The following is a 25,164-nucleotide window of genomic DNA, read 5'->3' as shown; positions in this document are numbered from 1 at the left end:
CCAGAACCTGGAAACAACCTAAATGCGCCTCAACCGAAGAGTGGATAAGGAAAATGTGGTACATTTATACAATGGAGTACTACACAGCAGAAAAAAAGAACGACATCTTGAATTTTGCAGGAAAATGGATGGGGCTAGAAAACATTATTTTGAGTGAGGTAACCCAGACACAGGAAGACAATTATCACATGTACTCACTTATAGGTGGTTTTTAAACCTAAAGCAAAAAAAGCCAGCCTACAAACCACAATCCCAGAGAACTTAGACAACGAGGACACTAAGATAGACTTGCATAGATCTAATCTACATAGGAAGTAAAAAAATACAAGATCTCCTGAGTAAATTGGGAGCATGGGGACCTTGGGGGATGGCTGAATGGGGGAGGTGAGAGACAGAGAAAAATGTAGAGCTGAATAAAAATCAATTTAAAAATTTTAAAAAAATTTACACCTTAGCAAACCAAGAAAAAAAATACTGAGGCTTCTTCCTCCTTCTTTCAACTAGAGAAGCTCTAGTTTTCTTTTTCTTTAAAATCTGCTTAAACATAGGGTTTCCAGGCTTTTAAAAAAGTTAGAAAATTATTAATATCATCCAAAGAAACATTCCATTAAAACTGTAACAAAAATGTTTGTCTTGCTTGTAATACTACAATACAAACAAATACACACACAGACACAAACACGCACAGAGAAATAGAACGAATATCAACATTAAATTGTTAATACTGGTTACCCCACTAGTTCAAGAGATTTTTTTTGCTCATATTTTCTATACTTTCTACAACTTCCAAAAATTATGAATACAGTAATATAAATTATAAAACTCTGGTAATAGTAAACATTAAATTAAAAAAAAACTTAAGTTTAACGATGGGTAGAACTGACAAACTGATTTTCCTCACGTTATGATACAGAAAGTATCTTAAAGCTACTGTGTGTAATTCAGTAGCAGAATACTTGCCACTTGCCAAAAACACATAAGGCTCTGGTTTTGCTGCCTAACATGACAAAAATCCAAAAGAAAAAATTTAAATTTTAGGAACTATTGGCAAAACCACACTTATAGTTCTACCTGTTAACAAGTTCTACCATTTATGGTATTATATATATATATTAAATATTCCACATATTTTTAGTATATCTAGTGAAATTATGGCTTTTAATGGTAGCACACAAACAACTAAGGTACATCATATTTCTTTCTAGAAATTTTTAATATATAAATACCAGAAAGTTTTAGCCCAATTATTTACCAATCATATCTATTTTATAGAATCATCCAATACTAGCACTAAGAACCGAGGTAAAGGGCACATAATTATATAAATTTTTAGTGCTTTCAATCCTATTTTTTTAAAAAAGCTCCTAATAGTCCCATTTAATAAATTAAAAATCAAATATATGAACCCAAAGTCACCAAATAAAAATAGGTGGCAAGGCCAGAAGAAATCATTTTGTAATTGATATTTAAACAAGGCTACTGTTATGTAAATATCCCTCACAGGCTAATGTATTTGTGTGCTGGTCCCAGTACCACTTCCAGCCCCATCTATCTGCTTCCTATTCCACAGAGATGTAGGCCATGTCCTAACTATGACTTCCCTGCCATTATGGACTATATGTATATAGTGCATACAGAAAAAAAAAATCTGTGCTGGCTATCTTTTTGTCAAGTTGAGAAAAATTAGAGTCACTCTGAAAGAAGGAATTGCAACTGTGAAAATACCTCCTACTACACTGGCCCGTGGTGCATTTTCTCTTAGTGATTGATGTGTTTGTTAATGCTGAATCATGCTTGCATCCCAAGGACAAACTACTTGATTGTTAAGTACCAATTTAAAGTGGAATTTGTTTTACTAGTAATATGTTAAAGATTTTTCATCTCCTTACAGAAGACATCAAGTTGCTTGAGGTATTGGATAAGGTGGTTGTCTTCATTTGATGGTTCAACGTTGTATTAAGAATTAATTCTATCACCTTGCACTCCATGCATAGGTATGACTATAATTTATTATCATGATTCAAAAGCAAAGAGACTCCTAAGTTTTTTCGAGACAATTTCTCTGTATAACTGCAGCTGTCTTGGAAGTCACTCTGTAGGCCAGGCTAGTCTCATACTCACAGAGATCAGCCTGCCTCTGCCTCCTGAGTGCTAGGTTTAAAGGTGAGCACCACCGCCATTGGCAAGACAACTAAAGCTAGTTTGTTTGTTATCTGTTTGTTTATTCCCCCAGACAGGGTTTCTCTGTATAGCCTTGGCTGTCCTGGAACTCTCTCTGGCTGTTCTCTAGCTTACAAAGATTTGTCTGCCTCTGCCTCTCCAGTGGTAGGATTAAAGGTGTGTGCCACAAATTTTAATCAGAGAAAACCAAGTGCCTTCCTTGCATTTGCTAGGCAAATGCTTTACAAATAGACTTCTGCAAGACCTGTTTAAAAATAAAGCACAAGGCCAATAGATATAACTAAGTGGTAGTTTTCTCTTAGCATACCCTAGACCCTGGATTCAGTCCCCAGCACTGCAATCAATCAATCAATAGACAAACAACAAGTTATGTTCCTCTTCTATATGATTTACCTAGTTCTTAGAGCCTACTATATTCTCAAATGCAAAAGAATAGGGAGAAAAGGCTTATAAGCTACTGTCTGGATTCAATATAGTTCTAAATACTTCCTTTAGTTGTTTGCTAATAAGCAAGGTCTCATTATGTTGGTCTAAAAGACTTGCAGGATTCGTACTGACTCTACCTCCCAAGAGCAAGAGATGTAAGTGTACATTCCTATGTCCACCTAATTTTAATTTTCTCTCTGCTTCCTCTCTATACCAATCTTCTTCCCTTCTCTTCTCTTCCCCTTTTAATTTTCTGCAGTGATGTAGATCAAACCCAAGACATTCCTCTACTGAGCTATAGCCCAACCCAGTAAGATTTAATAAAAATGTTATGATAACATATGAAAGAATGGTTCTGAAAAGAGATGGACTCTTAAAGTTAGGAATTTAATAAAAAATAATGTATTAAAATTAAGAGACCATCATTCACTGATGCAAGTGTGAAACAAAAACTAAAAAGATAAAATCATGAATAATACTCTCATCATCAGCGGCTTCTGACATAGTATAAAATGAGACAGGAGCTGATTTACATAACTCAAACACCACTAAAGTTCTGATTCTTTATTCAAATAAACATCTAGAAACCCTTTTCCATTTAATCACTGCACCAGTAAATCTGGGTTTCTAGTCCACATACATGCACCTAACTATAATGATAGAAATGTCATAATTCAGACTAGCCCACAAAGAAATTATTAACTGAAAATCCTACTAAATACATCAGTTAAGATGAAAACAATATTCTAATATGTAAGAAAACAAGTACACATGTGTGTTTCAACGCAAAGAAATACGTCAGATTGAGACATAGGGATCAAAAGCTAAATAAGGATTTTTATTGAAAATTAAATCTTGAGACCTACTGGAATCAATTTTGTTTATGTATTTCCAGATACAATATATATTTAACAACCATATTTATTTAATCCCTTTTTTTACCGATGCAACAGAGAGAAATAGACTATCATAATTTTGTTTTTATTTTCTACTTTTGTTTTTGTATTGCTAAGGATAAAACCCAAAGCCTGGCACATACTATACAAGTGCTCTACCACTGAACTAAACCCTCAACCCTTACCACTTTCAACATACAAATATTTCTAATAAAATATTACCACAAAACACAAAAATACTTCACAAGCAATGTACTATATCATCAAGATGTAAAAATCAGCTAGAAAATTCAGAGCAAGAAAAGCATTTAACACATTAACTCCATCCCCACCAATACAGAGTAGGCAAAGAAGACATATACAATGTCATGTGCTGTTCAAAAAAAATGGCATAAGAATTATTATTGCAGTTAATTTTCCGATTTTTAAGTATAACAATATCATAAAGCGAAGAGTGACCATGAAAGGCTAAATAAAAAATTCATGTAGAGAAAATAAAATAAAATTATGTGGAATATACTAACATGAACTATTAAAGTTCATTAACTGTGACAAAATCAGAAGAATTGACTCTGCAAGAGTAGGTCTCAATTCATCACAGTTCAAGTAGCTTATACAGTGTTATGTTCCGAATATTACTCAAATACTTAGTAAAGACTATTCCTTTGTATTAGACTAGGAAAGGGAATGAGAAAGATGACTTTTAAAAGAACACAGAAAATAACCTTAAAAAGAGAATAGTTTTAAGGTTCATGAAAAAACAATGTTGATTTTAGATCACTGAAAAATAAGTAACTGAATTAAGATAAAAGAAAGAAAATGTCAATTGGCAAAGTAGAAAGGGGTGGTTTTACTCTAAGGAGATGTTTTGATATTAGTTGAAAGGCATGAAATGAAAGGGTTTGCTGACAATTTCTAATTGCAATTAGGGCCTTCTTTACACTGTGATAAGATTGAGTATAAGATGGGCCTGATATAGGCTGACAATTTCTTGTTTTAGAAGAATGAGGGAAACAAAAAAGAATAGTAAGATTCAAATGGATTTGAAGGTTTAAAATTATTAATTTCACAATTAGAAATAATTGCTTAATAGAAAACTGAGAAAACTTCAATAAGCTGTACCCAACAGTTGAAGCACACATGAATACATTATAATATCATTACTCAAATACTAACCTGACATCATAACCAATACTTAAAGGGCAAAAGAAAAAAAGATACTAAACAAAGAAATTGCAGAGTTATACTGCACCATAGATCACAAACATGTATAAAATACTTTACCTAAACACATAATTAAATACGTATTTTGTTCAGTATCTGTGGTGATCAGAAAGAAAATGGACCTCAATGTGAGTGGCATTACTAGAAGGTGTGGCCTTGCTGGGGGTAGGCGTGGTCTTGTTGGAGGAAGTATATCACTGTGGAGGCGGGCTTTGGGGGGGGTGTCTCATGTATGCTCAAGCCACACCCCATGAGTCAGTACACTTCCTGTTGCCCGTAAAACTTTCAGCTCCTTTTCCAGCAAGCACTAAGTCTGCCTACACACTGCCATGTTCTACCATGATAAGGAACTAAACTTCTGAAAGTGTAATACATCCAATTAAATGGTTTCCTTTATAAGAACTGCTGTGTTGGCCCGGGTGGTGGTGGCGGCGGCGGCGGTGCGCAAGCTTTTAATCCCAGCACTCAGGAGGCAGAGGCAGGCGGATCTCTGTGATCTACAAGCCTGGTCTATAAGAGCTAGTTCCAGGACAGGAACCAAAAGCTACAGAGAAACCCTGTCTCGAAAATCAAAAAAAAAAAAAAAAAAAAAAAAGAATTGCTGTGTTGGGGTTGGAGAGATGACTCAGTGGTTAAGAGCACTGGATGTTCTTCCAGAAGGCCTGAGTTCAATTCCCAGCAACAACATCAGGGCTCACAACCTTCTGTAATAGGAACTGGTGCCCTCTTCTGGCCTGCAAGCATACATACAAACAGAATACTGTATATATAATAAAGTGCATGCCACAACACCTGGCTTTAAAAAAAAAAAAGCCTTAATCCCAGGCAGAGGCAAGCAGATCTCTGTGAGTTTGAGACCTGCCTGATCTACAAGATCACTCCAAAGCTACAGAGAAACCCTGTCTAGAAAAAACAAAAGGGAAAAAAAAGAGATATTGTGATCATGGTGTCTCTTCACAGCAACAGAAACCCTAAGTAATAGAGTAGTCCATAGCACTTTCTCCAAATATATATTACATCTTAGGCTAGAGCAAGTCTTAACAAATACAAAAGAAAAAATTTAAATAACTTTATACAACTTATCGTATTATAAAGAAATAAAGTTGGAAATAAATTGCAAGAGAAATTGTACCAAAAGTGAAATCTTAAAAATATGTTCTTAAATTATCATTCACAAAATCAGAAAATAGAAAAGCTTTTGAACTCCTAGAATTGAATGAAAATGCAACCTGCCAGAATTTTGAAGCTATTGTCAAACAGGTTCTAAAAGAGAAATACAAGCTTATGAGAGGTTACCTTGTAAAGAGAGAGAGAGAACTCAAAATAACGGTAAACCTCAAAGTTTTACAAAAGCCAAAAAAGTCAAATCCAAAGTTAGGAAGAAAAACATAAAGCTAACAGCAGAAAATAATTAAATAAGAGACTAAAACAAAAATAAAGTTACCACTGAAACCAAGAGTGAGTTAGTACATCGAAAAGATAGCAAGATCATCAAGTCTTGGAAAAACTAACCAAAAAAGAGAGAATTAAACCAGTCAGATGCCAATAGAACAAAGCACAAGACTAGGAAAAACAATGAAACCCAGAAATATAATAGTATATTATTTGGCACACACCTTTAATCCCAGCACTTGGGAGACAGAGGAATAGGGACCTCTATGAGTTCAAGGTCACCCTGGGTTGTGATTCACAAAGGTGATTCCAGCATTTACGATCACACACTTTTAATCCTACCACCAGGGTGTTTTGCCAGCAGGTATGTCTGTGCAAGGGTGCCAGATTCCCTGAACTAGTTACAGACAGTTTTGATCTGCCACATGCGTGCGTGCAGGGAACTACATCCAAGAAGGGCAGTCAGTGCTCTTATCCACTGAGTCATCTCTCCAGACCCCAGTTTGCTTTCTTATACACCCAAGGACAACCTGTTCAGGAATGACACCATCCATATCAGGCTGTGCTCTTCCAAAGCAATCATTTATCAAGAAAATGCCCCACAGACTTGCCTATGAAACAATCTAATGGAGACATTTTCCCAAGTGAAGTTCCCTCTTCTCAGATGACACCGGCTTGTGTCAAGTTGGCAAAAAATGAACCAAAACAAGTACCAAACACATTCTATGAACTCAAAATACCCTGAAACCAAAAACTGGATAAAGGGACATCAACAATAAAAACTATACAGCAATTTTCCTAACGAATATAAATACAAAAGTTAGTATCAGCTTTATTTATGATTGCCAAAACTTGCCAACAATGAAGATGTACTTCAATAGCTGGGAAAATAAACTTTAATACAACCAGACAATACAAAATGTTAATCACTGCTAAAAATTGAAGCTATAAACCATAAAGATATCAAGAAATCTTAAATACATCATGCTAAGTTAAAGAATCCAATATGAAAAGATCATATAGTATATGATCTCAACTGATAACATTCTAACAGCACTACCAAGACTAAAAACTACCAACGATTGTGAAGAATGACTATACATAGCACAAGGGTTTATATAGTAGCCATGTATGGTTCTATAATGGTGGACAGATACTGTTTAATTAGTCAAAACCCACAGAAAGTACACCATCAAAAGTTAACCCTAAGATAAAGTACAAACAAGGTTATAAAGATGTCACTACAGATTTATCCACTGTAATAATATTGCTAACTCTAGAGACTGTACAGGGGGTAAAGGGTAAACACAGTACTTTCTGTTCAATGTTATTTAAATATAAAACTTCTCTTTAGAAAAAAGTAATCAGTATTAATAAACATAGGTGCATGGATGAATCTCAAATTCAGTTTAGTAAAAGATTCCAAAATCAAAACTACTAGATAATTCAATTTATAAGCATTGTGGTAAAGTCCAGACTACACAGAAGAAGAAAAGACAATGGTTACCAGGACCTTGGAAAGGATAACCATGTGGAGTTAGAAATGCTAAAAGTCTTACCTACTTTTTATTCTGCTGATCACTAGAAACCTTTAAAAGAAAAAAATTCTACTCTTTGTAAATTATACCTCAGTATAAATTCAGTAACAGCAAACAGTGAAAAGAGGGAACATCTGCTATCTTTAACATCTCTGAAGGTTTTCTTTTGCTAAGCTATCATTTATGATGTCTGGGACTTTTCACTATACATGAACTTTGAAAGTTTATTTCAGATTACAAGGAACACAGCAATATCTTTTTCACTCTGTATGTTAAAACTTCTACACTTTTCTTTGAAATTTACATTTTCTATATTGCTTATGAAATTCCTTACTTAAAATATGCATTCTCCAAATTAAGCAAGTGGTTACCATCCCTAGCCAGAACAGGGTTTTCAGAGTATGATCCCTGGATTAGAAACATCAGACTTACTTGGTCAGAAACACAAAAACCTAAGAATCCCTTATAACTACATAAATAGCAAACTCTCAAGTTTATAACTCTCCAGATGACACTAACACAATCTAAAACCCCTGACCCACAACTCTACACCAATGAAACATTAGCTGGAGATAGGACCTGCTACCATTATTTTTTTAATCCTAAAATGGTTCTAATATTAATTTTAATTCATTAAGTCTTGGGTAGGCATCAAATATCAAATTCTTAAAGCTTTAGTGTGTGTGTGTGTGTGCAGGTACATGCTCTGTGTGCACATAAAGAGATCTCTATCATTCTCCATTTATTCCTATAAGGCTGGGATTCCTCCATCTGCAGCTTTTATTTTCTTGAAACCAGGCTGTTCCTGTCTTGGCTCCCTTTGGAGCTGAGGCTACCAGAAGGCCTGGGATGCCCAGCTTCTTAAGTGGGTGCTGGGATTGGAACTATACAGTACGCTTGCTTGCCCACTGAGCCATTTCTCCATTCTGAGACTCCAAATTTTTAACACTTCAACTCAAATGTTAGTAGCCTAAGGATATCCCATTCGCTTAAATAAATAAATAAATAGGCTTTAAGTTACAAAAATATCAATGACTATTTCCATAATGTGATATACCTATTTTTATTACTGGCAAACATCATCTACTTGAACTTGCTTACACAGAAGCTAGATATTTTAAAATGTAGAGTTATTCAAGGAAAAACATTGAATAAAGAGACCAAAATTTCCTCCACCAGATTATATTTCCTGAAAATATACATGGTCTTAAGCGGTATTAGAAGTACATATTTATTTTACAGTAGTCACATATCCAGTTATATTTTTAGCTTTTTTTTTTTTTTGTGGGAGAAGAATGGGTCTCCTCTGAATCACATACTAGCCTCAATTTTACTATCCTTAAGCCCACCAAATTCACCATTCACAGGTTTACTTTTAATGAAATGAGCAATAATTATTATATAAAAAAAACTCATGATTTAACAAATGTTTATGTACTGATAACATAGATCTTGTTCATTTTACTGTTTTCACTGTAGTTTGTTTTGTCTTTCTTTCTCTTTCTTTCTTTTCAAGCCAGGGTTTCTTTGTGCAGCCCTGGCTGTCCTGGAACTTACTCTGTAGACCATGCTGGCTCAAACTCACAGAGATCCGCCTATACTAGAGCGCTGGGGAATTATACTCTGTGCACTGTAAAGATTTGTCATCAAATTGGTTTAATAAACACTGATTGGTCAGTAGTCAGGCAGGAAGTATAGGTGAAGTAAACAAACTAAGAATGCTGGGATGAAAAAGGGCAGAGTCAGGGTCACCTGCCAGAAAGAGAGGGAGCAGCAGATGAATGTGCTATGGTAATAAAGGTACTGCCATGTGGCAAAGCATGTAGGGATAAGCCTGCCCCTTGGGCGGGCAGCCTCGGGCGAATGTTTACTGATAAATTGGGTGCACCCCTTGCTTCCTGCTTCTGGTACTCCGCTGGAATCTTGGTTTCGTGAGTCTGGTTTTGTCATTAAAATTGTTCAAATACCTATTACTATTGGTCTTCATTAATCCAAACCGCCACAAAAGCATAAACAGAAATGAGTTAATTTAAGTGTAAGAGTTAGCTAGTAAGAAGCCTGAGCTCTTGGCCGAGCACTTATAATTCATATTCAGCCTGAGTCAGTTATTTGGTAATGGGCAGTATGGACAGGTAACATCTGATTACCCAATTGCTGGAATTAAAGATGTGTGCCACCATTGCCTGGCTCATTATAGTTCTTGCTTAAAGACTTTTCAAAACAAACAGCGAAATAGTTTGAGTTTGCTGTCAACATTGTCTATAAATAAACCATTCTACCATTAACACTATTTCATAAACCTCAAAACATATTATTTGAAGTTACAAAATTTGGCACTAATATCGAGCCTATAATCGTATCTTTTCTTTTTGCTTCAATTCCCTTAACAAAAATTGAATATTAATTTTTAAATTTTCCACATATATAGGTCAGTTGATATACCATTCTAGCTAGCTTTCACTGTTGGGATAAACACCATAACCAAAAGCAACTTGGGGAAGAAAGGGTTTATTTGGCTTACAGATTACTATGTCCATTATTGAGGGAAGCCAGGTAGAAACTGAAGGAGAGACCATGGTGGAATGCTGCTTACTCTCTTGCTTCCCTTGGCTTATTCAGTTACTTTCTTATGCAACCTAAGCCCTCCTGTCCTGAGATGGATACCACCACAGTGGGCTGGGTCCTCATACCTCAATCAGCAATCAAGAAAATGCCTCCACAGATGTGTTCACAGGCCAACTTGATGGATGTAATTTCTCAATTGACATTTTTCCTCTTATTTAAAAGACCTTTTAAAAGTTTTCACTTTTGCAATTATTTATTCTCCCTCCTTCCTCCCACCTTTCTCTCTCAGCTCATGTGCCCCCATGCATGCAAGATTCTTAGGAGAGGGCACTGAATCCCCCGGAACTGAAGTTACAAGCAGTTGTGAGTGGCCATGTGGGCACTGGGAATTGAACTGGGGTCCTCTGAAAGAGCAGACAGTGCTCTTAGCCCCTCAGCCAGTCCTGATGTTTCTCTTCCCAGGTATGTCTAGGTTTGTGTGAAGCTGACAAAAGCTTTGACACTTAACAAAACACTTTCAGACACATTCTCCAGTCACGGGTATCATTTAAAATTTACAGAAAACAATACCTAAAAAGGATACATGAGATGCCCCAAAACTGAAAGTAACAAGCCAATACTTAAACCTGTAACTCTTCTGTCTTCTAATACTATTGTGTTTCAATCAATTTCTAAGGACTATTGATTACCATAACTATCTAACACGACCTATTGATTTCTATAAGGATAACTCAAATGCAACTTTTCTTGAAGATGACCATTTATTCCCTGAATTTCTTCTTCTTAGATTTCTTCTTAGAATCATATTTCATATCATCTAATACTTAATAAATTCTTAAAGAAACTATCCTTTTATGTCCCTGTTATTTTAAGCTATATAAAAAGCACAAAAAATCATTATTTTAATCTTGTAGTTTCCTATGAAATTGAGATTCTCATTTAAAAACCTCATTGTGCAAGGTTGAGAAGAACAAGTGTTGGCAAAGATGATGTTCCCATGGAGACTCTAAATAATTATCTTTATTGCCTAGCTATATTGATTCAACCACACCTGAACTATAGTGAAGAATCAAGAAAACTTGTTCCCTATTTGTCTATGTCAGTGGTTCCCAACCTTCCCAATGCTGACACTTTAATGCTGACAGTTCCTTATACTGTGGTGACCCAAACCATAAAATTATTTTTTATGGCAACTTCATAACTGCAATTTTGCTACTGCTATGAATCATAATGTAAAATATCTGTGTTTTCCAATGGTCTTAGAGGACCCCTATGAAAGGGTCATTCAGCCCCAAACAGGTTGTAACCCACAGGTTGAGAACTGCTGGTCTACAAAAACATGCCAACAGAATTGAACTTCCTGGTTTGGAATACACATTAATGTCTGTGTACTAGCTGGTTCTAAATTTTAATCTGTATTTGCTAATTAATCAATTGAGGGACGTCAAAAGAAGTGACTGGTTGTTTTTATGACAGTGTCTCATAATATTTAACTCAGGCTGACATGGAACTCACTAGATATTCCAGGTTGATCCTGTATTCTTTATATTCTCCTGTCTCAAGCTGAATTCCAGGATTACAGTCATAAGCCACCATACTTGGCTCTAATCATCTTTTGATGTAATTAAGAATAACTTCCTAGCAGAGCGGTGGTGGCGCACGCCTTTAATCCCAGCACTTTAATCCCAGGCAAAGGCAGGCGGATCCCTGTGAGTTTGAGGCCAGCCTGATCTACAAGAGCTAGTTCCAGGACAGGCACCAAAGCTATACAGTGAAACCCTGTCTCCAAAAACAAAACAAAACAAAAAAAGTAACTTCTTTTCAGTCAGGTGGTGGTTTGTGTACACCTTTAATCCCAGTACACAGGAGTCAGAGGCAGGTGGAGCTCTTGAAGCTAGCCTGGTGGTCTACAGAGGGAGTTCAGAGGGAGTTCCAGGGCACCCAGGGCTACACAGGGAAACACCCCCCTGGGGAGTGGAGGGAATAGTACAGAAAAGCATTACTTGAATACTGTAGTTTCCTAGGACGTGTATGTATATATCATATATATTTAAAATTAAATAAAAGTCACAGACTATTCTAGGTTAAAGAAACGATTTATTAGAATAACTACACACAGAAGCTATTGAATCCAGGTCCTTTAACAGACCTGTGAGGATAACAGTGGAAGAATTATTTTTTAAAAATCATGAGAGTAAATGAATTCTCAGTGTTGTAATAGGAAGTCTTTTCAATATCTAAGAAGCAGAAATGCATTTGCACAACAAAGAACTAGAAGTGAACATGCTGCCAACCCTACCTAATATGTTATACCTCTATATTCACAGTTTGGAGACTGAAGCAGGATTATAGGTTTGAATTCTGTGGCTACACAAGAGTTCCAAGCTAGTCTGAATTATGTATTAAGTCTCTTCCTCAATCAAATACAAATTTAAAAACCCAAAAAATGTGATTTTTCTTTAAAGAATTAAAGTCTTGTGATGAAGTAAATGTCTGTTTATTATGGTTTTACTCTTAAATGTTTTCCCCAAAGTTCAAATGTTGAAGGCGTGGTCCCTACCTGATGACACTACCAGTAGACTGTGAAAGCTTCTGTGCGGCACAGTCAGGGCAGCTGAGCTTCCTCCTTCCTGGCTCTCCTCTCTTCCCAGCTGTCGCAACTTAAGTAATCGCCTCCTCATCCAAATACTGTCCCCACCATGATGTTTCTGGTCCACCACAGCTCAAGAGTAACAGCCAAAATAACTATTTCCTCCCTTTAAAATGTTCATCTCAGATAGTTTTTCACAGGGCTAGAAAGCTTAACACATCATACATGAATTATCATATACATAGATTATAGTGACATTTTATTTGTGTTTTAGTAAATAGGGCTTGTGTGAAGATCAGAGTGCAAAGCTAGCCACACTAGTCATACAGTGGTGGTACACGCCTTTAATCCCAGCACTAGAGAGGAATATAGAACAGGAGGAGACAGGAGCTCAGGGTCTTAGTCTGCAGTCAAGAACAGAAACACCCAGCCTTGGTAGAGATAAGAACTCTCTTTCTAGTGGTTGGCTGCTTTGCTTTTCTGATCTTCAGCTTGAACCCAATATCTGTCTCTGTGTTTTTATTATTCATGCTACATAGATCATCTTAAGAAAATACTACTCAATTGTTAAAAAGGAAGTCTGGAACCAGAGAGCTGGCTCAGAGGTTAAGGCTCTAGAGAACCCAGATTTAGTCCCCAAAACACAGTGACTCAAAACTACCTATAATCCAGATCCACAGAACCAACCTGACACAACTCACTTCCCTCGAGCACTGCATGTACATGGTGTACATGCATACATACATGCAGGCAAACACAAACATAAAACAAAACTTAAAAAAACCAACAGTCAATACATACCAGTAAAGTTTGCAAGATACAAAATAATATGTATAGTATGAGCCTGATTAGTTTTCTTGTGCTGTCATAACACACAGCTACAAATTTGCTGACTTAAAACAGAAATTTGGTTGGGCCTATAGCTCAGTTGATAGAGTGTTTGCCTAGCATGCACGAAGCCCCAAGTTCAATCCCCACAACATAAAAACCAGGAGTAGTTGTACACATTGGAATTCAAGATCATTCTTGGCTACACACAAGCTCAAGGCCAACTTAGGCCTTGTCTGGGTCTCTATGAACGAAAAAAAAAATTGTTCTCACAACTTCGGAAGTCAAAGGTCTAAAAAAAGTATCAGCACAATCTTAACTTTCCCCACAGCCTTAAAATGAGAGTCACTCCTTACCTGTTCAAGATATGTTCCTTGGCTTGTGGTAACATAGCTTTAATCTCTGCTTGCCATCTGTTCTATATGTCCTCTATGCTCTTCTAAAGTGACTTGTCATTCGTTGTACTGAAACTTCATTCTAATCCAAATGAAATTCTTAATTTAAAATCTACAGAAATTATCCAAAGATCATTCACAACTTCCAGGAATAAAGACTGAAGCATATCCTTTATGTGTGGGGGTGGGAGAGTCATTATTTAACAAATAATACTTTGCCATCCAACAATTCCCAATGATTTTACCTTTGCTCTACTTTCTTTTATAAGCGTACTTTACGCCTACCATTTAATTTGCTTACTTATATGAAATTAATTTAGGTTGCATCCTCTTTTCCAAATCAAAATGAAACTTCTAAGACAGAGTTCTGCCTGATTTGCTCCCTGATTAACTAGAATAGATTCTGTTAAGCACTCATGTTTGAATAATTTTTTTTATAAATTTACTTTTAAAAGGTCATCATTCTTCTACTATAATTCACTCACTATACAAATTTCACACATCTATAAATTTACCCCCCCCTCCACCACACACACACAAGGTACCTTGATCATCCTCCTCTGAGGTAAATGATTTTGTATCTTTTCTCCTACCAAATGCATTAATTTACTGGGAGGGGATGTGGGGTGGGTTTCAGCGCAAAATCCAGTGCCTTGCTCTTGCTAGGTAATTGCTCTGTGACTGAAGCTATGTCCCACCCCACTCTCCCCCAGCTTCAGTTATTAAGTGAGTTTACTTTAAATTCATTATTTTAAAACTCTCTTGATTACATAAGTCTTGACAAATTATTTTCCTTTGATAGAGTATTTTGATTTAATTTTTTTCTCTTTTGGCTTTTTGGGACATGGGGTAGGAAGGAATACAAAAGAAAAAGAATCAACTGAAAATTTTTTCCCAGATTACAGTATCTTCCTTTGTTTGTATTCCAAACCTACACGTATGCACAGCTTACCAGAGGGAGAGAAACTGGGTATTTAGGATCTGAAACCCTTTGCTGGATCCTGATAGAATACAATAACTAAGTTGATAGCCACTAAAATAATATAAACAAATTGACCACTACATCCTGTGATTAATAATCCTTAAGTATCTATATGCCAGGTTTTCAGAGAAACCATTACAAAATTAATTGCAAATAGGCTTGATGCATTTTGTTGTAGTTGTTTTTGTTTAGTTTTGGTTTTGGTTTTTCGAGTCAGGGTTTCTCTGTAGCTTTGGAACCTGTCCTAGAACTAGCTCTTGTAGACCAGTCTGGCCTCGAACTCAGAGAGATCCTCCTGTCTCTGCTACCCGAGAACTGGGATTAAAGGTATGTGCCACTACCACCCAGCAACTTGAAACATCTTAAAAGACAAAAATAGACCCCTCTAAAGAAGGAGGGAGGGAGGAAGGGAGGGAGGGAGGGAGGGAGAACAACAAGAAGAAAACTAGCCTCTTTTTTGTTTCCTTGTTTTGTGTTTTTGTTTGGAGACAAGGTCTCAATAGCGCAGACTTCCTGGAATTCACCACGTGATCAAACTGACCTTGTACTCACAGAAATAAACCTGCCACTGACTCCCTAGTACTGGGATTAAAGGCGTGTGTCAATACACTTTGGCTCTATTCTCACTTTTAAAATAGAACCTTAAGTTTCCTTAGCATGCTCAAGGCCCTGAGTTCAAATCTGAGCATGTAAAGAAAGGAGAAAGAATGGGAGAGAGGCTTTACTTGAACGAAAATCATTACACACTATCTTATCATTGGGAAATACTGCCTACAGAATAAGAAAAGCTTATTCTACTTTTTCAGAAAGATTCTAAAAGTTCTTATCCTATAACCAAAAGTACTAAAGTAAAAGAACCAGAAATGGTCTTGCTTCTTAGCTCTGCTACTTAATAAGTAGTATATTCGCTAGATATAAGCCTATCTCCAAGCCAGGTGGTGGTGACACACGCCTTTAATCCCAGCACTTGGGAGGCAGAGAGAGGCAAGATCTCTGTGAGTTCGAGGCCAGCCTGGTCTACAAGAACTAGTTCCAGGATAGCCAGGGCTGTCACACAGAGAAACCCTAACTTGAAAAAAATAGAAAACAAAACAAAACAAAAAAACATATAAGCATATCTCCAAGCATCAATTTGCTCAATCGTTAATGCCAACCGTACCTAAGTCTTCTGAAGATTAAAAACGATAATTTAATGTATCTTTCAGTGTTCCTGTAATACAACAATCACTGAACAAAAGGATAGCTATTACAACTTTGAGAAAATCACTTTACAAATCCCTTCTTTGCACCACTAAAATTTCAAATAAAGTCTGTTAAATTATAAAGTCATAAGAAACTATAATGTTAAGGTTAAGTTTGATTTTGGCTCTGATACGAACCTAAGTTTATTCTTTTGCATATTTAATTAAAATGAAAAGTCGGCTCTTATCAAATTATGTCAATAAATATTTATCAGTATTAAAATACTAAATTAAAACAGACAAATGCAAATTCACTTATTTTTGATTCACTTTTACTTCTAGATTAGTAGATCTTAGGGGAAGAAATTGAGGGTACTTTGAATAAAACAGTGAAAAGCTCTAAGAATAATCCCTCTTCTGAAACAATTACTGAGCTGGCAAAACTGTACCAACTACGCGGCCCCCTTTTACTGAGGTTCTGCTGTTCTCAATTGCAGTAGACTATGGTGCAGAAATATTAAATGGGAAACTTCAAAAATAAAACATTTGTAAGTTTTACACCATTCTGAATTGTGGTTGTAATCTGGTACCTACCCCCCCCACACACACACACACACTCCTTTTCACCTAAGATATGAATGGTCCCTTTCATTCAGCAAATCTACTGTAAAAGAGTCTGGGGATCAAAACGACTACAGTGCTTTTGTCCGATTAACAAATTTTATTTAGTAATAGACCTAAAGCATAAGATCATAGCAATTCAGGTAGACCAAACAAAAGGCATGCTAACACTAACACACACATAGGCACACACACACACACACACACACTGGTAATTTAACACTTGGAAACTGATGTGGGAGGATCACAAGGTCAAGGGCTGCCTAGGATACAGAGTAAAAACCTTCTCCCAAAAGAAGCTCACAGTAAAATCAGACATGGTAAAGAGAAGAAAGCCACATTTGAATGTTTCATTTAAAACATTCAAGTGAAAAAAAGAGTATACTAAAAAAAGAGTATTTTTGAAAGAGGAAAGGGAACCAATCACATTACATTGCTTTAATTGCTGTTTTTATTCAGTGGTGGGGATTTGTGATGGTCTGGATGAGATTGGCCCCATAAATTCAACATAAAATTGCAAGCTTAATCCATAATTGCTGAGTTATCAGAGAAGGATTAGAAGGTGTGGCTTTGTTAGAGGAACTGTGTCACCAAGGGGTGAGCTTTGAGGTTTCAAGGAGACACCAGGCCCAGTCTCTCATTCCTGGTATCTGAGGATCAAGATGTAAAGCTCCCAACAACTTCTCCAATGCCATGCCTGCCTGTGTCCCACCATGTTCCCCACCACCATGATAATGGACTAAGCCTCTGAAACTGTAAACAAGCCCCCAATTAAATGCTTTCCTTTATAAGAGTTTCCATGGTGTCTCTGCACAGCAATAGAACACTAAGACAGAAAACAAACCAGTGCCTTACACACACTAAGTACCTATCACTAGTCTATACTCAGTTCAAATTAATCAATTCAATATTAGTTATTATGGTTAATTTCTTATCATACCTAATATATAAAATAAACTATCACAAGTATGTGCATCACTACTATTCTTGCATCTACTTAAGGGTATTAGAATACATTCTACATGGATAAGTATCCTACCACTGTGTTCCAGAACACTTAATGACTAATAAGACAGATGTAATGTCCCGAAAAGGCATAAATGAAGAAAAGCACTGCTTACATTTGGTGAGTAGCTATCATCCTTCATTCATCAACTAAGCAGCAGACATCCAAGGGAACAGAGACCATGTTCCCGGTATAGCTTACAAATGTATAACATAAGTACATTATCCAAAAATGTGCACTGTGTTTTGATATGTTCAGTGAAATCAGTCTGTGTACAACTGCACAGATACTGGCTGCTATTTCAACCCTACTGTGCTAAAGTTAAATGACTTCCTGGACAGCTTCTAAAGTAAGACACAAATCCATTCCCTTTCATTGTAAGAATCAAACACTCAAGAACTGACAGGCCAGTAGCTGACTATAAAGACAACAGACATCAATAATCCCACACAAATAGTAAAGTGACTGGAGTGTGTCCTTATTACTAATCACTTTAAATTAAATGACTAAATTCATAAAAGATCAGTAGAACTGATTTTAAGAAAATAAGCACAGATAGTTTAAAAGTGAAAGGATGGGAAAAGGTCACTGCAAGCTAACTTTAAAAAAGCTAGCATGGCATTATTAGTAACAAGTATGTTTTAACCAAAAATCACTGCAAAGGCCAAAGTACAGTGCATGTTGATGAAAGAGTTAACTCATCAATATGTAATAATTATAAAATTAAAAAGCAAGTAACTCAGAGAACTGAAAAGAGAAATAGGGAGTTTCACAATTGACACTTCAAAATCTCACTTTCAATAATGGAAAGAATTTCTGATTAAAATATCAACAAAAAAAAAAAACAGAAGACCTGGAAGGACACTATAAACAAACTAGACTTCACACCTACACACACACACACACACACACACACACACACACACGTATCCAAATATACTACTCAATATCTGCAGAACACATTCTCCAGTACAATGGAAATTCACCAGGGTATACCATACTTGATAGCAAAACAATTCTCAATGAATTTAAGCAGATTAGAATTTAAAATGCGTTTTCTTCAACCACAAATTAATCAAATTAAGTGGTTTGAATGAGAATAGCCCCATAGGTTTATATATTTGAAAGCTATGCTGCAGTTAGTAGAACTGTTTAGGAAGGATTAGGGGTATAGCATTGTTGGAGATTGACTGTCACTGGTGGAAGACTTTGTCAAAAGCCTTCACCATTCCCTGTAACTTTCTCTTTCTCTGTATCCTGACTGTGTCTCAGGATTTAAGATCTCTGGAATTAATGCAATGCCATGCCTGCCTGCCTATTGCTACACTCCCTGCCATGATGGTCATGGATTCACCCTTTGAAACTGTAAGCAAGCCCCTAATTAAATGCTTTCTTTTATAAATTGCCTTGGGCATGGTGTCTCTTCACAGCAACAGAAAAGACAGTGGATGGGGCCAGCTGGAACTACATGTTGAGACTGCTTCAAAAACAAAAAATATATATATTCCTTAACTTTAACTATAAATAACTTTTGCTGAAAAAGAAGAAAAAATTATAAGAGGAACTAATAATATGCTTGGTGACAGCAGCATGATCCTACTACCAAGGGCAGATTAATAACAAAACAAAACTAAGGACCAATATTCCTTGAATATGAAAAAAAACTCAACAAAATATAAACAAACCAAGTACCTAAGCATGTTAAAAAGATTACATGCTGGGCATGGCACACACTTCTAAAATCCCAGGACTCAGTAGGCAGAGGAAGAATGATTATTTCAAACTGAAAGCCAAGATATAAAAAGCAAATACTATGCAAATCAGCAAGGGTTACAACAGCAAGACTGTCTTGAAACAAATTATACACTAAACTCATGTGAAATTGTCCTAGGAATGCAGAAGTGATTCACTGTAAGAATATTAATATGATATATACCACATTAGCAGGATGAAGGGAAATGCCACATGACCAACTCAATAAACACACATGAAAAAAGCATTTGGGCAAGTTAATATGGTTTTTAATAGCCAGGCACAGAAAGTCAATAGTTAACAATAGGTAATAATAAGTCTCAACTTTAATCCCAGCACTGAGGAAGCAGAAACAGGCAGATCTGAGTTTGAGGCTAGCCTGGTCTATGTAGCAAGTTCTAGGCCACCCAGGCTATACAGTAAGATCCTGACTCAAAAATAAAACAAAAAACTATACCCAAGAGTTAAAAAAAAATCTAAGATCAAGAACAAAACACAGGTGCTAATTTTCAATAATGCTATTCAGCAGCATAGTGGAAATCCTAAACACAGTATTTATGCCAAAGAACTGTGATCATCAAGATGTGTGACTATCTCTACTTGTTCAAGATATGATTCCAAAGAATTCACAAAAATAAAAAAACTGACACTACAGGAATAAACAAATTAGGCAAAGCTAAAGGATACAAAATCAAAAAACCCTAGTTAAATTTCAATATACAATAAATAACCCAAAAAATAATAAATAAAACCATTTCCCTTAAAACACCATCCAAAAATTCAAGTACTAATGAGAAAGAGAACACAACATGTCCATACCAAGTCTCAGTCATGAAGGTTCACAGAGCCATACAAAATGGTTAAAACTTGGAAATCTAAAACTTGACATAGTGGAACATACTTAAAGACTGAACCCTATCTTTGGTGGTTTGAAAAATGGTTCCCAAAGAGAGTGGCACTATTAGGAGATGTGGCCTTGTTAAGACTGTGGGGGTGGACTTTGAGTCTTTATCTCAAGCTTCAATCAAAGTGTGGTCAGTCAACTTTCTGCTGCCTCCTGGTCAAGTTGTAGCCTGTAACACTGGTTAATGGGGCATCTTAGTAGGATTATGGAAGACAGTGGTGCTGATAATCATTAGAAATGTCGAGAGCTCAAGAGATTTCAGAGAAGAATTTTATTATGTTGCCTAGAAATCATTCTTGTGATATTTTGGTGAAGGAAGTGGCTGCCTTTTGCCCTTGTCCAAAGAGTCCACCTGAGGCTGAAGAGTTCTGGATTAATTCCACGGGCAAAAGAAATCTCAAAACAATCTAGTAGGCTGGGCGGTGGTGGCACACGCCTTTAATCCCAGCACTCTGGAGGCAGAGGCAGGCAGATCTCTGTGAGTTCGAGGCCAGCCTGGTCTAGAAGAGCTAGTTCCAGGACAGGAACCAAAAAGCTATGGAGAAACCCTGTCTCGAAAAATCCAAACCAAAAAAAAAAAAAAAAAAAAAGGAAATAAAGCTACTAAGGCCAGGCATGTGTTAGGGGGTGTCACAGATGTCCCAGAATGAAGGCCTAGCAGTCATTGCGTGAAGCTGTAAAGTTGAAGCCTAAATTGCCTTGGAGGGCCCAAGATGTTAAGAGATGCCAGAGACATGAATACCTGCCAAGGAGAGCTGCTAAAAGGGAGTGGAACCAGTCCAAGAGAAAGAAGTGTGTTGCAGTCAACTAAACTGAAAGAGTTGGATATCTGAAGAAAGTTTTGATACCAGACATGGAGATGCAGTTTGGAGTTTGTCTAGCTGATTTTCAGCCTTACTTTGGCCCACAGTTCCTCATTATGCTCCCTTCCCTGCATTTTGGAATGGTAATATATACCCTGTGACATTACATGTTGGAAGTATCTGATCTAATTTTGATTTTTACAGATGATTACAGTTAAAAGAGATTGCCATGAGTCCCAGGATTTTGGACTTTGAAACAAGTTTGGGACAAAAGACTAGGGGACTTTTGAAGTTGGACTACATTTTTACATTATGATATTGCTATAAGCCCTTGGGGGTCAGGGAGTAGAATGTAAGGGTTTGAGAGAAAATGGCCCGAGCAACTATTAGGAGGTGTGGCCTTGTTGGACAAAGTGTGTCACTGTAGGGGTAGGTTGGCTTTGAGCTCTTTTTCTCAAATTTCACTTACTATGAAAGTCAGTGGACTTCCTTTTGCCTGCAAGATATAGTAGCACTCTCAGCTCCAGCACCACTCTGCCTGCATGTCACTATGCTTCCTGCCATGATAATGTACCGTCCCTCTGAAACTGTAGGCGAGCCACCCCAATTAAATGTTTTCTCTATAAGAGTTGCTATGGTCATAGTGTCTTCACAGTAATAAAGACCCTAATCAAGACACCTATCTCAAAAAAAAAAAAAAAACACTGTAATATCGATCATCTTCAAACACGCTAAATGAAAGAGGCTAAATATTATATGATTACAGAAAAGGCCAAGCAAATATCTAGGAACAGACTAGTATTTGCTTGGGAGTAGCAGCAGAAATTAGAAGTGATTACAAATGAGCCCAAATTTTTCTTTGGGGATAGTGAAAATATTCTATTCTAAAATTAGATAGTGGTGATGATTATACAGTTTTCCAAATTATTATAACTATAGCTATAACAAGAATCATTGAATATTCTAACATGCGAGGGGCCAGCTTGCTTGTTTGGGTTTCTGTCCTGCCCTTTACCCCACAACTGTTTAGCCCCAAAGAAAATCACACATAGGTCTCCGCAAATGATAAGCTGATTGGCCCATTAGCTCTAGCCTCTCACTGGCTAACTCTCACATCTTATTTAATACCTTTTTTCTGATCTATGTTAGCCATGTGGCTCAGTACCTTTTTTCAGTGGGGCAGATCACATCCTGCAGCTTCGGTGGTCTGGGCAGGAGTGGGAGGAAATAACTTCCTCCTTCCCAGAATTCTACTGTTCTCATTGTATCATTTCTACTTCCTGTTTGGTTTTCCCGCCTATACTTCCTGCCTGGCCAATTAGCAATTATTTATAAGATGATTGACAGATTACAGACAATTCTCCCCCACCAGAATATAAAACTAAAGAAGATAACTATACTCTATATGAAGAATACCTCAATTTCTAAAAAAGAAAGGCAAGAAGTAGAAAGAACAGGACGGCTGTCTATTTCCAAAGCAAAGATGTATTAGAAGTACTGGTAACAACTTATCTCTCTCAATTCTACAAGTATACATTAAACCCACATATGAAGTAGTACATAGGGCACACAGTAAGGTTCTTTTAAAACTGAAGTTAACACTCAAAGGTAAAAGCTGTGAGGAATCAAACATAAAGGATAAATGATCTCTAGAATTAAATAAGTAAATATACCAAATCCCACCCCACCCCCCCAAAAAAAAGGTAGCATGAGAAGCAGGACCCAGATTTTGTTTGTGGCTATTTGAAGCTAAAACCAAATTAAATGAATGATGAGGAGTGTCTAAATAAATTTAGCATGTTAACTTCCACACCATCCCTGGAGAGTGCCCTGACCCAGATCTGCTACTCTGCAGATAGATTTGCCAATGTATTCAGGATATAATAATTCTGACAACTAAAATGATCCAACTTACCTTGGGTTCTATTTGCCAATCAATCTTCAAGTTATAATCTGCTTTTGACATAGACAGGACTCCCTACTGAAAAAAATGGACTTACTGGTCAGCACAAACAGTCCATTTTTAAATTAATTTCTCAATGTAAATCAGTAAGCTGACACTCTAGTATACACCCCTGACTTTAGTCATCTAAAACTTACATGTCTAGGTGTAAATCATAGCTTCATTTGTGTGTTTCCCAATTCTGAGAGACAGAATTCTGGCACATAGTTCATCGGTGTTCATCATATTAAGACCTGACAATCTTCCCTAGAGACACTCTTCTGCCTTACTGCATACATTCTTCTAAAAGTTTCCTATTTTACTAACTGAATAAATGCTGAGAAATTTGCATGCACACTTAAGATGTGCTCCTAAAAGAAATGTGCTCCTTTATTAATGCTTCACAATTTACAGAACAGCTTTATTAGCTTGTTCATGTACTAACCGACATCCTTAAATGAAAAGGACATCTTAATACAAGTGAGATAGTGAGGTCAAAATGACATTTACAAAAGGACATGCTGCTAATAATATTAATCTGGATTACAATCCAGGTCATTAGAACCAAATCCATTCATTCTTTCCTTAGGCAGAGCAAGTATCTATAATAGGTCAAATGACTAAGGCCAAGTAAATTTAGGTTTCTCCACCAGGTAAACCAATGATATTTTCTCTAAACTTAACAGCAGTCTCAAAGAAAAAAAATACCCTATTAAATAATAAACCATACACACAAGTACTCAACATAGACAGAAATGCTCAAAGGTTTAGAAATAGGAGAAACATCTATTTAAAAAAAAAAAAAACTAGTAACAGAGGCACTAAGAAAAACAAATTTATATTTAACTACCTAACATGCATGGGCTTCAGGAATTCAACTCAGCGTTTTTGAAGGCTAATTAATTTTTTATTTATTTTTTAAATTTATGTGTATGTGTGAGTATATGGCACATATATATGGATGCCCAGAGAGGTCAGAAGAGGATCTCAGATCCCCTGGAGCTGGTACTACAGGTCGTGAGTCACCTGGTATGAGTGCTGAGACCTTAAATCCTCAGGAAGAGCAGCAGATAATTTGATTCTTTACCCATAAAATATATTAAAAAAAAAATTATAGGGCTCTACTGTGTAAAAGTAAAATAAAAGACTATTAAATGTCTATGTCCAAATATAAACATTTTAAAAGCACAACATATAAATATCATAACAGGACTTCTATAGGAAAGAATGTTTTTTATTTTAGAAAATGGAATGTTCCTGCCTGACAATTCAAATTTCCTTTTTTTGTATTTATTTTATGTGTACTGGATGTTTTGTATGTATGTACATATGTAGGTGCCCCACATGCTTGCCTGGTCAGAAGAGTACATCAGATCTCCAGGAAATGGGAGATACAAATAGTTGCATGCCATGTGTACACTGGGAACCAAACCCAAGTCCTCCTCTCAAGGAGCGAGCAACAAGTGTTCTTAACCACTGAGCCATTTCTCCAGCCCCTCAAATTTCCTAAGTGAACGAGAAAATTATCAAAAGAAAATTGTCGAATGTTTTCAAAGTATTATCAATGTAAATGTTACCCAATATTTCTGCTTTCTATTTCTATTATTTTAATTAAGCTTCCAAATTTCTTAATATCTTACAAAAAAAATTTTAAACATTGTTTTACCAGAGTATATGAAAAAGAGACAGAGGGGAGGATGTGTATGTCTAAGAAGAAATGCACATGCATGTGTCATACATGTATACTGAAGTCAGAGAACAATTTTTAGCAGTCAGTTCTCTCCTTCCACTGTAGGATGTGGGAATCAAACTCAGGCCATCAAGTTTATACGCTTAATTGCAAAGATATCTCATTGTCTACCCCTCCACCAGTCTAAACAATAAAAATATTATAACCACCTTACACATTTCTTTTTTTTTTTTTTTTTTTTTTTTTTT

At 36.3% G+C, this 25,164-nt stretch overlaps 1 protein-coding gene across 3 annotated transcripts in view; it reads right to left on the bottom strand.

The window, feature by feature from the left end:
• The window catches only part of Stag1 (STAG1 cohesin complex component), a 305,418-nt gene that overhangs the window by 268,630 nt on the left and 11,624 nt on the right, over positions 1-25,164 (bottom strand). The window contains exon 2 of one of the 3 annotated variants that reach the window (XM_050139375.1): positions 13,997-14,117. The exons of the other annotated variants lie outside the window; for them this stretch is intronic. The gene's annotated coding sequence lies outside the window, so the exon portion shown is untranslated. The remainder of the gene's footprint in view (positions 1-13,996; positions 14,118-25,164) is intronic. 3 annotated transcript variants of the gene reach the window in all.

The sequence above is a fragment of the Alexandromys fortis genome, unplaced genomic scaffold, assembly GCF_014885135.2.
Source record: "Alexandromys fortis isolate MF-2015 unplaced genomic scaffold, M_Fortis_MF-2015_v1.1 scaffold_36, whole genome shotgun sequence".
Lineage (NCBI taxonomy): Eukaryota > Metazoa > Chordata > Mammalia > Rodentia > Cricetidae > Alexandromys > Alexandromys fortis.
The sequence above is the reverse complement of the archived record's forward strand: the minus strand, read 5'-3'. Positions and strand labels throughout refer to the sequence as shown.